The sequence below is a fragment of the Danio aesculapii genome, chromosome 6 (assembly GCF_903798145.1).
Source record: "Danio aesculapii chromosome 6, fDanAes4.1, whole genome shotgun sequence".
NCBI lineage: Eukaryota > Metazoa > Chordata > Actinopteri > Cypriniformes > Danionidae > Danio > Danio aesculapii.
This window is the reverse complement of record NC_079440.1, coordinates 1,744,039-1,762,361: the sequence shown is the minus strand read 5'-3', so window position 1 is coordinate 1,762,361 and position 18,323 is coordinate 1,744,039.

The following is an 18,323-nucleotide window of genomic DNA, read 5'->3' as shown; positions in this document are numbered from 1 at the left end:
CAGTTTCTCAGCTTTATTCACTAGAGCAAATAATTGAGCTGTAATATATATATATATATAAACAAAGATAATGATATTAAATCAGATTTTAAGCTGTTATTATTATTATTATTATTTAATCATTTTTATTATTAAAATATTGTCTGAAAAATGTACAAGATGAGCTGTAAATATTTTTCAGACTTGATTTATTTTTTAACACAACCTTGAACACAAATCTTGACTGAAAAGAAAATTCCTTAATTACTCCTCATTTAAATATAAAACAGATTTTAAGCTGTGGTTATTAGTAATATTGTTAAATAATAATTCTATTGGGGCAGCAGGGTGGCTCGGTGGTTTGGACTGTGGCCTCACAGCAAGAAGCTCGCAGGTTCGAGTCCCAGTTGGGCCAGTTGGCATTTCTGTGTGGAGTTTGCATGTTCTCCCCGTGTTGGTGTGGGTTTCTTCCGGGTGCTCCGGTTTCTCCCACAGTCCAAACACATGTGCTATAGGGGAATTGATGAACTTTATTGGCAGTAGCTGCTGGAAGGGCATCCGCTGTGCAAAACATATGCTGAAATAGTTGGCGGTTCATTCCACTGTGGCGACCCCTGATAATAAAGTCGAAATTAATAATATTATTTTAAAATTGCCCGAAAAATGTACAAGAATAACTTGGATATTTAGTCAATTTTTTTGTGCAAGTGAATACTTTACAGAAATAATTTAAAAAAATCAGCTTTAAACACTAAAATCTTGACTCAAAAGAGCATTTAAACAGAGATGCATATTTTAAATCTGATTTTAAGCTGTGGCTTTTTATTATGATGATGATTATTATTATTTAATATTTATTTATCCTTTTAAAATAGTCTGAAATATGTACTAGGCGAACTGTGAATATAATCCAGGCTTGATTTATTTTTGAAAATCAGCTTTCAACACTAAAATCTTGGCTAAATATAAAAGATCATAATTATTACACATTTAAATATAAATATGAATCATTTTTTAAGCTGTGGTTAGTATTATTACTAATAATGATGGTGATAACAACAACAACAATAATAATAATAATAATAATAATAATAATAATAATAATAATAATAATAATAATAATAATAATAAATAAATAATAACATTATTTTAAAATTGCCTGAAAAGAACTGGGAAATTTAGTCTATCTTTGTGCTAGTGAATATTTTACAGCAGTGATTAATTTGTGAGAATCAGCTTCAAACCCTAAAATCTTGACTGAAAAGGAAAATCCAAAATTATTGCTCTTTTTAATATAGTTTAAGATAGTATTCAAAACGAGAACTTTATATCCGAATTTAACATGTTTTTTTTATTATTATTGTTATTATTATTATTTAATAATTTTTATTAATACAATTGTCTAAAAAAATTTCATACAACATTTTTTGAATATTTTACAGCAATGATTTAGTTTTGAAAATCAGCTTCAAGCAATAAAATCTTGACTGATAAAAAGAGATTTTAAGCTGTGATTATTCATTCATTCATTCATTTTTCTTCACTTTGTTGCTTATTTATCAGCACTTGCCACAGCGGAATGAACCGCCAACTATTCTAGCATATGTTTTGCACAGCGGATGCCCTTCCTGCTGCAACCCAGTACTGGGAAACACCCATACACACTCATTCACACACACTCATACACTATGGTTAATTTAGTTGATCAATTCCCCTATAGCGCATGTGTTTGGACTGTGGGGGAAACCGGAGCACCCGGAGGAAACCCACGCCAACACGGGAGAACATGCAAACTCCACACAGAAACGCCAACTGACCCAGCCGGGACTCAAACCAGCGACCTTCTTGCTGTGAGGCGACAGTGCTACCCACTGAGCTACCGTGTCGCCATATTTAAAACCATCTATTTAAAAATAGAATTATAAGCTAGATTTGTGAATTAGCAAGCCCTGGTTTCCCCATACAGTACACTTACTCTGTATATAATTAGGATGAAAAGGGAGTTTTTATGCCTCTGGTTATAGTTCAGTGTGACAGATTTGGCAGCTACAGTGTTTCTAGTGTAATTGTCATTTGTTCATTATAATTCAATAATTCATTACGCTTTAATAATTCATCATTTGAGCAGCCTGTGCAATATCGTTCGCTGTGTTTTTGTTGTTGACATTTGAACCGTGCAGAGTTCGATGTCACATGCAAATCGCCATGACCTTTGACCTTTAGCCAACAATAAAATGTAAAAAATGTGTAAACTGTTAGTTCGGACACACTCAATTTGCTTCTTTTGAATTAACACTCATTTATAAATATCCAATTAGTTTTGTGTGTGGTGTTTTACATGTCTCCAATATTTCTTTTGTTATAATCGGGCATTTATAATAATAATTAAAAATATTACTAGTAATGGGTTGGACCCACTTTTGCCTTCAGAACTGCCTTAATCCTTCATGACATAGATTCAACAAGGTACTGGAAATATTCCTCAGAGATTTTGCTCCATATTGACATGATAGCATCACACAGTTGCTGCAGATTTGTCAGCTGCACACCCATGATGCCAATTTCCCGTTCCAACACATCCCAAAGGTGCTCTATTGGATTGAGCTATGGTGACTGTGGAGGCCATTTGAGTACAGTGAACTCATTGTCATGTTCAAGAAACCAGTCTGAGATGATTGGCGCTTTATGACATGGTGTGTTATCCTGCTGGAAGTAGCCATCAGAAGATGGAGACACTGTGCTCATAAAGGGATGGACATGGTCAGGAACAATACTCAGGTAGGCTGTGGCGTTGACATGATGCTCAATTGGTACTAATGGACCCAAAGTGTGCCAAGAAAATATCACTACACCACCACCACCAGCCTGAACCGCTGATACAAGGCAGGATGGATCCATGCTTTCATGTTGTTGAGGCCAAATTCTGACCCGAGCATCCGAATGTGGCAGCAGAAATGGAGACTCATCAGACCAGGCAACGTTTCTCCAATCTTCTATTGTCCAGTTTTGGTGAGCCTGTGTGAATTGTAGCCTCAGTTTCCTGTTCTTAGCTGACAGGAGCGGCACCCGGTGTGGTCTTCTGCTGCTGTAGCCCATCCGCCTCAAGGTTGGATGTGTTGTGTGTTCAGAGATGCTCTTCTGCAGACCTCGGTTGTAACGAGTGCTTATTTGAGTTACTGTTGCCTTTCTATCAGCTGGAACCAGTCTGGCCATTCTCCTCTGACCTCTGGCATCAACAAAGCATTTGCGCCCACAGAACTGCCGCTCACTGGATATTTCCTCTTTGTCGGACCATTCTCTGTAAACCCTAGAGATGGTTGTGCATGAAAATCCCAGTAAATCAGAAATACTCAGACCAGCCCGTCTGGCACCAACAACCATGCCACGTTCAAAGTCACTTAAATCACCTTTCTTCCCCATTCTCATGCTCACTTTGAACTGCTGCAGATCGTCTTGACCATGTCTACATGCCTAAATGCATTGAGTTGCTGCCATGTGATTGGCTGATTAGGAAATTTGTGTTAATGAGCAGTTGAACAGGTGTACCTAATAAAGTGGCCGGTGAGTGCATAATCCATATATTTTACTCTACAAGAGAGTTTATAGTCAGAATGTTCTAAATATAATCGGGAAAGAATGTTAAAAGTGTAAAAAATTGGATTTAACCTCAAGTTTTGCTGGACTCACACTTTTGACCTAACTCAATTATTCATGTATCCCATATGCTGCCCCTGTGTGTGTGTATATGTGTGTGTGTGTGTAGGGTCTGGCACTCACAAAAAGAAAAGGTTCAATGTCGTACAGTCAGACAGATGAGCAGTGAGAGGCAAAACATCTGCTGTTTGTACATTGTTGAGTTGTGTATTTTTTTTTACTTTTTCTGTCTTGGAGAATTAACTTTAACATTATTTAAACATTTTAAGGCTAATTTTAACTAAATTATTAATTGTTATAATTAGGTAATAATAATAATGGGGCGACAAGGTGGCTCGGTGGTTAGCAATGTCTTCTCACAGCAAGAAGGTTGCTGGTTCGAGTTTTGCATGGGCCAGTTGGCATTTCTGAGTTTGCATGTTCTCCCTGTGTTGGCGTGGGTTTCCTCCGGGTGCTCCGGTTTCCCCCACAATCCAAACACATGCGCTATAGGGGAATTGATGAACTAAATTGGCCGTAGAGTATGATGCTGGAATAGTTGGTGGTTCATTCTGCTGTGGCGACCTCAGATAAATAAGGAACAAAGCCGAAGGAAAATGAATGAATGAATAATAATAATAATGGTTGCAGCTGGAAGGGCATCTGCTGCGTAAAACATACAGTATTCCAGAAATGTTGGCGGTTCATTCCACTGTAGCGTCCCCTGATAAATAAGGGACAAGGAAATTAATGAGCAATAATAATAATAAAAAATGTGTTATTATTATTATCATAAGGGGTAGCACGGTGGCACAGTACAATCGCCTCAGAGCAAGAAGGTCGCTGGTTTGAGCCTCGGCTGGGTCAGTTGGCATATCTGTGTGGAGTTTGCATGTTCTCCCCATGTTGATGTTGGTTTCCTCCGGCTGCTCTGGTTTCCCCCACAGTCAAAATACATGCGCTATAGGGGAGTTGGGAAGGCTAAATTGTCCGTAGTGTATGAATGTGTATGGATGTTTCCCAGTTACGGGTTGCAGCTGGAAGGGCATGCACTGTGTAAAACATATGCTGGATAAGTTGGCGGTTCATTCCACCTATGGCGACCCCAGATTAATAAAGGGACTAAGCCGAAAAGAATGAATTATCATTATTATTATTATTACTATTATTATTATTATTATTATTATTATATAATTACACTCCAAAAACAGCTTGGTTGTCATAACCCAATGTTGGGTCAAATATTGACAAACCTAAATGTTGGCTTAAAAGCTTTAATTTAAGTTTAATTTAAAATATTAACCTAATGTTAGGTTTGTCAATATTTAACCCAATATTGGGTAACAATAACCCAGCATTTTTTAAAAAGAGTGCATCAATTACTATGTGTTATTATCACCCACCTTTACTTTTTAACCTTTTAACTTTTGCTTATTGCTTAACATAATAACATACACATGCTCATCTGCCTTTAACACAACACACACACACACACACACACACACACACAACACACACACACACACACACAACACACACACACACACACACACACACACACACCTACAGTTACAGCCTATTTGGACTCTCCATTTAAAAGAGGAGAAAGGTAATTATAGGTTTTGCCAGCACATTTTATGGAGCCTTTGATATGCAGAAATACAGATTTGAGCGGCAGGCAGCAGGTTGTGTGTGTGTGTGTGTGTGTGTGTGTGCAGCTGAGTGCTGATTAGATGCCTGATCAGGGCTCTGTCTGCAGGGTCTCAGCTGGGCACCAGGAACATCCTTCATTACGCGTCTCCAGAATTGTGCTGGCGTTGCGGCCTGTCGCAGGGGTTATAATCATATCTGTTTAGATTAGCGGTCAGTTATCCTGACACAGATCCTCCTCCCATTCATAGCCTGTTCATACACACTGACAAACAGTCAAAGCAGGGAAAACTCACTCGGGCCCAGGACAGAGCCCTGATGTACACCGTGTACCACTGCAGATGATACAGTCATGCATCTGTCAGGATAAACATGACACTGTTAACAGTCAGCAAGTTTGACTTAAATAATAAATGATATCAAACCTAACCATGTTGATTTTGTTAGCTCACATTACTAGTTCTGTAGTGAACAATTCACCTGTGCATGTCATTAAGAATATAGAAAAAGTTTGCCCTTGTAATCAGATTATGTCTTAGGAATTGGGCATGGCTAACATTTTTATAACACAATATAATAGCATGATGTTTTAAAAATGACTATAAACAGAGGTATCTGTTTTTGCAATTAAACTATATATATATATATATATATATATATATATATATATATATATATATATATATATATATATATATAAAACACTACCCGACAAGACTCTTGTGGCCTATCCAAGTTTTTGGAACAACAAATAATAAGTTGACTTCTAGTTGATCATTTAGTATCAGAAGTGTCTTTTATGAAGGTAAAGGCCTCTAGATGAGGCTTATTTGAGCACAATAAAATCTGATCATGCCTTGATTTCTAATGATTTGATTAGGACATTAAGGTCTGACTCTGCTTAGACTAAGTCTGCTCACTGAACCTTCAATAATGTCCAGTATAGAATATGTGCTCATGCTGCAGTGGAAACAGAATGAATATTGTGTCTGACTCCATCATGAGCTTGGAGGACTGCATCCATACATCTCTGACATGACTCAAATCACTGATTAATAAAGTCATCTGGAGTGGTGAAGAAAGCCTTCTTGCAGGACTCCCAGAGTTCATCAAGATTCATCTTCAACGCCTCCTCCTTCTTCTTACCCCAGACATGCTCAATAATATTCATGTCTGGTGACTGGGCTGGCCAATCCTGGAGCACCTTGACCTTCTTTGCTTTCAGGAGCTTTGATGTGGAGGCTGAAGTATGAGAAGGAGCGCTATCCTGCTGGAGAATTTGTAATGTAATGGGCAGCACAAATGTCTTGATACCTCAGGCTGTTGATGTTGCAGATCTCTCGCACGCCCCCATACTGAATGTAACCCCAAACCATGATTTTTCCTTCACCAAACTTGACTGATTTCAGTGAGAACCTGGCTCCATGCTGGTTCCAGTAGGTCTTCTGCAGTATGTGTGATGATTGAGATGCAGTTTCAACAGATGATTCATGGGAAAGATCCACCTTCTGCCACTTTTCCACATGATCAACTAGGTCAAGGTTTTATTTGTTGCTCTTACAACTGGGATCGATGACAGGACTTTTGTCAGATAGTTGTATAGGTTAAGTGACATTTACTCAACAATTAATCAAAAATAAAAGACTTAAATGTAAATGAAAATGAAAGACAAACATAAAATAATAAAAACCTCCTAGGGATTGAGTGCCCACCAGCACATTTGAGCTCTTAAGTTGCTATTTAAAATACTTTGAATGTTTTATGTTTTGTTACAGACAAACAGTGTCGTCCAGCAACTGTTTTGCAGCATATAAAATGTCCCAAACACTATTTTTACTGCCCAAAATGAAAAAAAAAAAAAATGTTTTTACTCTCTGATGGTCAAAGCAAGTTAAAAAAAAATTCTATGTTAAATATGCATTAAAAATATTCAGGAAAAAGTGTTTTATGTAAATTTGGACCACGAGTCCACATATATGGACATCATTTTCTCTAAAAGTACATCATATCAAAAGATGATACCTAGGTTTTTATTCTAATTAGGTTCCAATAAGCCCAAATAGCATAGAGAAATTAAAAATGCATGTAAAAAACACCTTGGGCCTTGAGGATAATTTTAAAAAATGTAAAAAAAAATAAATAGATCTAGCCCTGGCCATACAGACAGAACAGTGAAACTCACCTTGACCCAGGACAGAGCCCTGATGCACACACCGCAACTCAGCACAGCAGATGATGCATTGCTGTGACTCCACAGCTGTCTGTCAGGATAAACATACAGCAGTTTAACAGTCATTCGTTTAGACTTAACGTCCTCATACTTACTCTTTCACTTGTTCAGCGTTTATAGGCACTGCTGGCAATTTACTCACAGGATTGGCATATACGCGCGTGTGTGTATGTGCGTGTTACGAGCAGGCTGTTTATAATAGAATCGCCACCGTTGCCCCTCGCTGTTGGATAATTGCACATTCTGGACTCAAAATGCAAAGACCTGTTTCAGGGACAGGAAAACCTGTGCCTTTTTTTTTTCATCTTTCCTTCTATATGTAATTTTTTAAGGCAAGCATTCACACACAGCCGTCGGGGATTAGGCCTAATGACAGAAGTTAATTATATTAAGTGTAATTTTTAAAAACAGTTCATGAACCGCAAATTATAGTTAAGAGCCCCTTTAATGCTCTTTGTGTTAATTACATGTCTTAATATCGCAGAAAAAAATAAAGGATCCAGGGAAAAGAAAAAATGAGGGGGAGAGAAAAACTATTTGTGAGTACATTAGTTTCATCCATCACTCACACTGATTTTTGTTGTTTTTATTCAAATGTTACTGTGAGATATAGTAGATTATATTCGACACGGTGGCTTAGTGGTTAGCACTGTCACCTCACAGCAAGAAGGTCACTGATTCGAGTCCCAGTTTGGCCAGTTGTCATATTATTCTGTGTGGAGTTTGCATGTTCTCCCTGTGTTGGCGTGGGTTTCCTCCGGGTGCTCCGGTTTCCCCCACAGTCTAAACACGTGCTGTAGGGGAACTAATGAACTAAATTGGCTGTAGTGTATGAGTGTGTGTGTGTGTGTGTGTGTGTGTGTGCGTGCGTGCGTGCGTGCGTGCGTGCGTGCGTGCGTGCGTGCGTGCGTGTGTGAGAATGAGCGTGTATGGGTGTTTCCCAGTACTGGGTTGCAGCTGGAAGGGCATCCGCTTTGTAAAACATATGCTAAGTTGGTGGATCATTCTGCTGTGGCAACCTCTGATGAAAAATGAACTAAGCCAAAAGAAAATGAATGAATGAATCTATATTTGACAGATAAGTTTTAATATTTGGAAACCATTAATCTTTAGAAAAGGTCTTTAATCACTTTTATTTGCATGCAATGTGCATTTTGCATTCATTGCTGTATATAAATCTTTAAAAAATTTTGAATTATTAAATGTATTAAAATCTGATGTGAGCGGACTCAGCTTGAGAGAGCAGATGTCTATTTATGGTTGATCACAATCAATCATAATTTTAGCTTTTAAATTCATTTTAAATAATATATAATAATGTTTTTGCAATAAAAGTGAAAATAAAGTGCTTTAATAACATATCTTAAAATCACAAATAAATAAAGGATGCATTGGGGAAAACAAGAGGGGGAGTGAAAAACTATTCATGAGTACATTAGTGGAGCTGTTACTGTAGATGGAATTTTATAATTTAACCTTGAAAACCACGAATCATATGAGAAGGTCTGTAAATCACTAGAATTCATTAATATCGTTAGGATCCACCAAAGACAAGAAAAACATTTGTGCATTTATGTGCTCAAGATCCAACAATGTGAATGAAATACAAGTAAAATGTGAATGTGAAATGTTGCTTGTTTGTAAACTTGGTAATCCAACACATTTTTTTATTACGATTTAAAGATTTATTCATATAAAATATAAGAAACTGCTCCATTATTAATTATTATTGAAAACAACTGTAAAATTACAGTGATTAAATAGCTTTTTCTTATGATTCATGGTGTCCAAGTGTTACACATTTTGGCTTTTTTTTTGCCTTAAAGGCAAGGCAAGTTTATTTCTATAGCACATTTCATACACAGTGGCAATTCAAAGTGCTTTACATTAACAGGAATAAAAGAGACAAGTATAAGAAAATAAAACAAATAATTAAAATGGGACATTTAGTCATTTAGCAGACGCTTTTATCCAAAGCGACTTACAAATGAGGACAAGAAAGCAATTCACACAACTATAAGAGCAGCAGTGAACAAGTGCTATAGACAAGTTTCAGGTGTGTAAAGTCTAAGAAGCAAAGCATTAGAGAAAAAAAAATGCCTTGCCTATATATATATATATATATATATATATATATATATATATATATATATATATATATATTTTTTTTTTTTTTTTTTTTTTTTTTTTTTTCACACTTGGCAGATTATTTTTTTGTTGTTGTTGAACACAAAACAATATATTCTGAATAATGTTGGGAAAAGATAGCCATTGACATCCATAGTAGCAACAACAACAACAACAAAAATATTGTGGAAGTCAATGGCTGTTGCAATCTTCAGCATATCTTCCTTTTTGTACAACAGAAGAAAGAAACTCAAACCGGTCTGGAACAAGAGGAGGATGATTTACCCTTGTGACCTGTCTCTTTAATTTTCACAGGGCTATTTGATTAGAATCCATCAAATAGAAAACAAAACCATCTGTGAAATTATGAGCTCAACAGTCTCTTTTTACATTTTTAATCCTCTTTTTATTTTGTCAAAAATATGCATTTGGTGAACATCAGAAATGCTGATGTAACATCTGAATGTCTATGTTTTATTTTACTAAAAACACACACATACACACACACACATATAAATAACAGCATGCGGGTCAGCGTTTGCTCTGTGAACAGTGATGTGAAACTCCGGTCAGCGTTTGCTCTTGGACTCATCCAGAAACAAAACTCCACACGTCTCTGTCACTGGTGTGAAACAGAAACTGACACCGCGAGTGAGTCTTTCAGTTCATTAGCCCTCTCATAATTATCCTCCAGGCTCTTTGGAGAGATTTCCTCCTCTTCTTCTTTTTTTTAATACCGATCGGTTATGAAGTTCGGCTCTTGAGAGGCAGTTAGACTCTTGACTCTCTCAATTGAAATAAAAGAGGTGTAGAAAAAGGTCCCGGCCACTTTGTTGCTTTGAAACCTTAATCTAGAAAAATTCAACTTTCCTTTATCCTTTAATACCAGATCAAAGAGGCGAGGGCGAACCCGATTCAAACCCCCGTCCATTATGCAGGAAACGGCGGAAAGGCTTTGAGAAAGTGGCAAACGTCCTCCACACACAAAAAGAAAAGGTTCAATTACTCACTCATTCACAGGCCTAATTTTATGCGCGCTTCATTTGCATGTCATTTTTTTTAGGCTGAAATTTCGCCTAGTAATTATCCTGCAAATACATTAACGACCTGAGAGCATCACATCGGTCTGTGCACCAATCCGGATCTATTTGATCTGACTTTTCTCTTTAGGAATGGCAGCAATCAGTGGAAATGATTTGTGATATGTTAAAAAGACGGATGTGGCGTTTACCTCCCGGTGTGCTGGACTTCAAATGTTGGCTTTCTTTTTTCTCACAGTCTCCTGTACGGCTTTGAAGACCTGTGAAATGTGATGTTTTCAGATCCACCGTCGTTTCTCAGCCTTCGGCCATTTCTTGTGGAAATGTTTGTTTGCGCTCGACTCCTTTAATTATTTCATTTCAGTGCAAACTGTGATTTGGCGAGAAGCCGCGTATCGATTATGAAAGAAGGCAGGGTGATTAAAACCGCAGAATTGCAGTGTGAAAAATAAATAAAGAAATAAACGGGGAGGAAAAAAAACATTGGTTTTCCTCAGGAGTCAGAGACCACCCTCGGCTCGCTCACTTGTAATCATCTCAGAATTTGCTCTGAAACACTTGCGAACTTGTGTGGGAGTTGTTTTTACTTCATTAAAAGCAGAGTCTAGAGCCCACGAGAACTCTCAGAGACCCAAACCCTCACAAAAACAACCCGTTTCCTTCAGGAGCTGACGAAAGACCAATCCTGAGAGGGATCCACGCCTGGGGAAGCTTCTGATTGGCTGCTGAACTTGGAGAACGGACTGTGATTGGTGGGTTGGATGCTTGCGGGAATCATGGGAAATGTGGGTGAGAGCTGCTCAGATTTTATACATTTAAATGCATTTATTTATATATTTAAAAAACATTTGCAGAGTACTTTAGTTTGGAGTATTTTAGGGTATGTTTTTCATTTTTAGGTATGAGTTTAGGTATGGGTGTGAGTAAAATGTTAATATTTGTGTTATCCAGTAAAAGAAAGTCATAGTTTCTCAGAATAACAAATGTTTTCATTTTTGTGGTTGAATATACTTAAAATATGGATTTCTTTACTCCTCTGAAGTTAACACAATGGCATTTTTTTGTCTAAACATAAATATAAACATATCTGAAACAAACAAACAATAAAATAAAAAAAATCCTTTAAAAATAAAACATTTTCATTTAAAATTGAGTCATTTGAATTTATTATTTTAATTGACAAAATACAAATTTATCCTTTATGAATGAGTAAAACATTAACATTTGTTTTATCCAGAAATCATCTGAATTATTTTTTCTCTAAATAAATGTTTAGTTTCTCAGAATATTGTGAATGATGTGTGTGTGTGTGTGAGAGAATGAGTGTGTATGGGTGTTTCCCAGTGATGGGTTGCAGCTGGAAGGGTATCTGCTGTGTAAAACATATGCTGGAATAGTTGGCGGTTCATTCCGCTGTGTCGACCTCTAAAATAGAGACTAAGCCGAAGACAAATTCAATTCAATTCAATTCACCTTTATTTGTATAGCGCTTTTACAATGTAGATTGTGTCAAAGCAGCTTCACATAGAAGATCATAGTAAACTGAAACACTTTTGAAGTAGAATATTTAACGCAGGGGTCTCAAACTGCCGGCCTGCGGGCCTATTGCGGGCCCCCCCTCCTCTTCCCTCCAGCCCTCAACTGATGTCAAAAATAGAACAAGATTCGGCCCAACAAAACTTCATTACTGTTGTGCACTCGCATAGCCACTTGTGGTTTTGACCCCTACCTTCTGGACATTAAACAACTGTACTTTATGTTTGGGTTACTTTCGGTTTCTCTCAGTGTGCTGTCTTGTGTATTTTGTTATTTTTTATGTGTATTTATTTATTTAACAGGGACATGCACACAAATTATATTAACCTGAAAGAGGAAAAATGCATTGTGCCAGGTTGTAGCAGGATTGCTATTTTCCACCTGCAGTCCCTAGACAGGTGAAAATGAAAACAATAATATGCAATTAATTAAAAGTCAGTTTAAAACATACAGGCATAATCGCAAATAAACTAAAGTACTAACAAGTCAAAAACATCTCACTCAATGTGTGCAAATTTGATTTGACAAAAACCAATTCAATTCCCCTTTATTTGTATAGCGCTTTTACAAAGTAGATTGTGTCAAAGCAGCTTCACATAGAGGATCATAGTGAATTGAAACAGTGTTGTTCAGATTTCAGAGTTTAAGTTCAGTTTAGCTCAGTTCAGTGTGGTTTAATAATCACTACTGAGAGTCCAAAAAGGAATGAATGAACGAATAATATTATTTATTTAAATGAAAACATTTTTATTTTAATTTGGAATCATTTAAAATGACTATTACTTTTTTAATGTGATTTAATTGGTAATGATCGATGCATTTGTTTGATTTTATTTCTTTATTTAATTATCAATTTAAAAAATGACTGTCTGCTTTGAACATGCAGCTTGAGATCATGTGACACATGTAGTCAGGTCATGTGACCATGCATGAACCATGCTGCTCTCTAAAAGTTTGACCTGCTGTTTCCCCTTACAATGTTTGCAAATGATCTGTAGTATACAGTGTAGTGTTCAGTAAATAGTGCTAGTGTTCTGTTCTGAACAAAAGTAATTAGCTAGCATGAGAATGGATGAGCAAGAAAAAAACAAGAAAACAGATGAAGATCAACAAATGCCACAGATCGAGGAGGACAGCACGGATGACACACAACACACACAGGTATATCAATTATAGCGGTAAAGTTGGTTTTATATTTGGATATTCAGGCATTCTCCTTAATAATATAATTTCAGAAAAGTCAGTAATTCTACATAGGGAAATGATCATAGCAGCAAATGACTATCAAAGTACAACATTGTTCACAGTGAATTAGATTGTGTTACTGTTGTTTTGAAGTCATACTTGAATGCTAATTCTGATCGAATATTCAAAGTAACATGGTAAACAATATAAAGACATTTAAATGAATGAATATGCGAATATAAACCAACTTTACCTCTATCAATTCACTAATGCTCATGCGACTGTTTGTGTTTTTCATAATTTAGAGTTTAGAAATGAAATATTTTTGCAGGTATTTTGCATTGCATAAATATAATTATTTTTAAATGAACAAAACCATCCTTAAATATAAATATGCATTAACATTTGTAATGTTTGTTTGTTTGTTTGTTTGTTGAGAGAACAGCATTGTTCTCAAAATGTAACATTAAAATGTTGTCCAATAATTAATATAAACAGAAAAGTAAAATGATTGTAGGTGATTTAATAGTATAGTGTTTATTTTTGCAGTATCAAAACTGTAGATTGTTTACATTTTTCCATAGCTCAATATAAAGAGTTCAGATGCGAAAGCCTCTAATTTTCCTCTAAAATGAGCATTAGGCTGTTGTGTTCATGCTTAGTTATTTGACTTTAAGGCAATGAGGTAAACCTATTCATCAGCATAAAAAGTCAAATCATTATACACACAGAAACCTTGGAAATACTCAATTTAGAAGACAAATTTACACGGCATTAGAGTTTTTTTTTTTTTTTTTTTACATCTGAACTCTTTATATGTAGTTCCAATAGTGAAAAGTTATAGTACCGTACCTGATTAAATGGGTCAGGTCAAAAGTGATGGACTGTCTGTATACTGCTACAAAACTACAGTTTTATATAGAGGTAAAGTTGGTTTTATATTCGGATATTCAGACATTCTCCTTAATAATATAATTTCAGGAAAGTATTCTTTGCAAATTCTACATAGGGAAATGATCATAGCAGCAAATGACTATCTAAGTACAACATTGTTCACAGTGAATTAGATAGTGTTAATGTTGTTTAGAAGTCTTGCATGCTAATTCTGATCGAATATTCAAAGTAACATGGTAAACAATATAGAGACGGTTAAATGAACGAATGTGCAAATATAAAACCAACTTTACCTCTATAATATTTATTATAGTTGATCAGTTCACTAGTATGCTGGAGCATTCAGTTGCAATTACTATAATATGTGTAGTGTAATACACATTAGAATAGTATGGTTCAAAAACATGGTCGTATTTACTGTACTAGTTTTTCAGTGTGGGACTTGAAGATGATAATGAGAGAGTGTACTGAAACGTAAAATGTCGGATGGCATCAGAGTTTTTTTTTTCTGCATCTTCATTTGTAATTCTCTTCAACTCTTCATATGTAGTTCCTATATAGTGTAAAGATTGAGGTAAAGCTGGTTTCTAATTATTGCACATTCATTTTGGTGGCACCTTGTGACACAGCCCCTATGTTGTTTACCATGGTACATTGAATATTCGATCTGAAATCACATTTATGTATGACTTCAAAACAACATCAGCACTATTTAACAGACTGAACAATGTTGTACTTTGACAGTCACTGCAGGTCGCTTGTATGATTTCCCCATTTACAATTTGCAAACCATAATTTTCTGAAATTTTATTATTAAGGAGAAATTTTGAATGTGTGAACATAAAACCAACTTTACCTCAACAGTGTAAAGTTATAATACGTGATTAAATGGGTCAGGTCAAAAGTGATGAACCGTCTGTATAATACTACAAAATCAACAGTGTTTATTATAGTTTATCAGTTCACTATAGTCAATACTACAGAGCTTTGTTTTGTTTTTGCATCTGATCTCTTCATTTCTATAGTGAAATGTTGGAGCACCTGATTAAATGGGTCAAGTCAAAAATAATGGACTATAATACTACAAATACTACACATGCTGCAGTATTTACACTGAAAAAAATATTCACTGAATTTAGTACGTAGTTTTAGGTGAGTGGCTGCAAACAATTTCACTATCAAGGACCACGTCACAACCGGTGCTTGTGCAACTTTATTACAAGTTGTTTGAGAGAAGTAGGTAATAGTTATGAAGTTTGGGATTATTATCGAACCAGCTGATCGGAGAGACTCAGAGTGGGGGCTTTGTCTCATAGGTGAAGGTAGATCCTTTAGAAGACCCCCCCCCCCCCCCCCCCAATCCGATGCAGCCTGTGAAAGATTAGAGGGATGTTCAGTATAGGGAGGGGATGAATGGATGGGTTTAGAAGGAAATGGGTGGGAGACAAACAGTTTAGGGAGGATCTACTTCCACTAAATAGTAAACGAGGTAAGCTGATTGGTTTAGACGTGGTCCCGCTACTGAACTTTTGTTAATTCATTAATTCCATTTATACTGGTTAAATATAATTGACAAACAAATTGAATTTGGTAATATTCATCTTAATTTGTTTGTTCAGTTCATAATAATTTGCATAAAATAAACATAATAATTTGCAACCACTTACATTAAACCCAGTGCATTGTTTTTTTGTGTAGTTTATCAGTTGACTATATGGTGGTTAAAACTAGAGATTTTTTTTCCCCTGAGTTCTTCATTTGTAGTTCCTTTACTGAAAAGTTAGAGTACCTGATTAAATGGGTCAGGTCAAAAGTGAAGGACTGTCTGTATACTACTACAAAACCACAGTATTTATTAGAGTTTATCAGTTCACTATAGTGAATACCACAGTATGCTTATTGTAGTGTGGTTCAAAAACATGGTGGTATTTACTTTACTAGTTTTTTCCGTGTGGGACTTGTAGATGATGATGAGAGAGTGTATTAAAAGATAAAATGTCAGATGGCATCAGAGGTTTTTTTTGCATCTTCATTTGCATTTCTCTTCATATGTAGTTCCTATATAGTGTAAAGATTGAGGTAAAGTTGGTTATATATTCACACGTTCATTCAGTGACAACTTGTGACACAGTCCCTATACACTCCAGTGTACATATAGTGACAACACAAAAATAAATATGAAAAAAGACGACAAACAATAAACAGAGATGCAATTAGACAAAAAGCTCTGGATGCTGAATTGTATGTAAATTGGTCAAGTCAAAAATAATGGACTATAATACTACAAATGCTGCAGTATTTACACTGAAATAAATATTCATTGCATTCACTACGTTTTTTTTAGGTAAGTGGTTGCAAATAATTTAAAGTGGCTGAATATAATTGACAAACAAACAGAATTTTGTAATGTCCAGCTTAATTTGATTGTCAGTTCATAATAATTGTTTGCAACCACTTATATTAAACCCAGTGCATTATTTTTTAGTGTAGTTTATCAGTTGACTACATCTCCTGATTTCTTCATTTGTTGTTCCTTTAGTGAAAAGTTAGAGTACCTGATTAAATGGGTCAGGTCAAAAGTGATGGGCTTGGACGTTTGATGAGCCCGGTTTGCTTGTTTCTCCTTGAGATGGTCACTGGTGACTCAAATGTTGTTGCCCAGAGGAAACCGCAGTCAAAGTCACAGCGCTGGTCTGCTTGGCAGGTCACTTCATGTGTGGCCGAAGGGAAGATCTCCATATGTGCCTTTATGAGCGTTATCTGCTGGTGTGCTGTTATACAGTCGAGCTGACGTGAGGCGACGTGACGTGCCGCTGCACCTGACCAATGGGCATGTCTGATCTGGGTTACATGTCTCACCATTATAGCCGATGACCCGTCTGACATCCGGAAGGCCCTCGTACAGCTACAAACTGCCGGCGTCAGATCAGCCTGTCGCCTCGAAGTAAAACTCGAGCCGTGACGTGTGCCAGCCCACATGAAAAAGCATTACTGTAATTCAAAGTAAATACTACAGTGTTTTTCAACCACACTATAGTATAAAAAAGTCCTTGAACTAATATGTTTTGGATATTATATTATATTATATTATATTATATTATATTATATTATATTATATTATATTATATTATATTATATTATATTATATTATATTATATTATATTATATTATATTATTCATTTTATTTTCGGCTTAGTGCCCTTATTAATTCACACACACACATACACTACGGACAATTTAGCCTACCCAATTCACTTGTATTGCATATCTTTGGACTGTGGGGGAAACCGGAGCACCCGGAGGAAACCCACGCGAAAGCAGGGAAAACATGCAAACTCCACACAGAAACACCAACTGAGCCGAGGCTCGAACCAGCGACCTTCTTGCTGTGAGGCGACAGCACTACCTACTGCGCCACTGCTTCGGGTCCCGTAGGCGGGTCAATTGATAAAATTGCTTGGGTTTAGGGAAGGAGGAGGGTGGGTCTGTTGATCGGGCGGCCAACCAGTCAGTCATCCAATCAGACACACGTTTGGTCGACAGCGGCCTCTGGTGGGTTTATACGAGAACAGCGGGCGCGAACGGCACTCGCAGAAGAAATTTGAGGAATGAAAAAGCACACACAGCGGCCTCCCGTGGATTCGCGAAAACAAGAACTGCAAAAATACGTACCTCCCGGGATGTATTTCGCGGCCTCCAGAAATGACCACATGACTACGTTTTCAGAATGAGCCTGGGTTGGCTATAGCAATGTAAATAAATCATACAACAGCTGTGTCTCATTTCAGAGGCTGCATCCTCCGAAGGATGCAGACTTCAAAGGTGAGTCCTTTGAAGTCCATACCGGCAGAACCGAGCATTTGGAAATGAGACGATCTAGCCTACAGAGGACAGATCTAATCACCAGGCAACCGTAACAGCGGCCGTAAAGAAAATTTGTAATGAAGTTTTATGAAAGTGATTTTAAAACTTATTTTAAGTGATCTGAAGGCCAAGCAAGGTAAACATAAACTGGAAATATATTTGCTTTGATTCATACATGCACATAT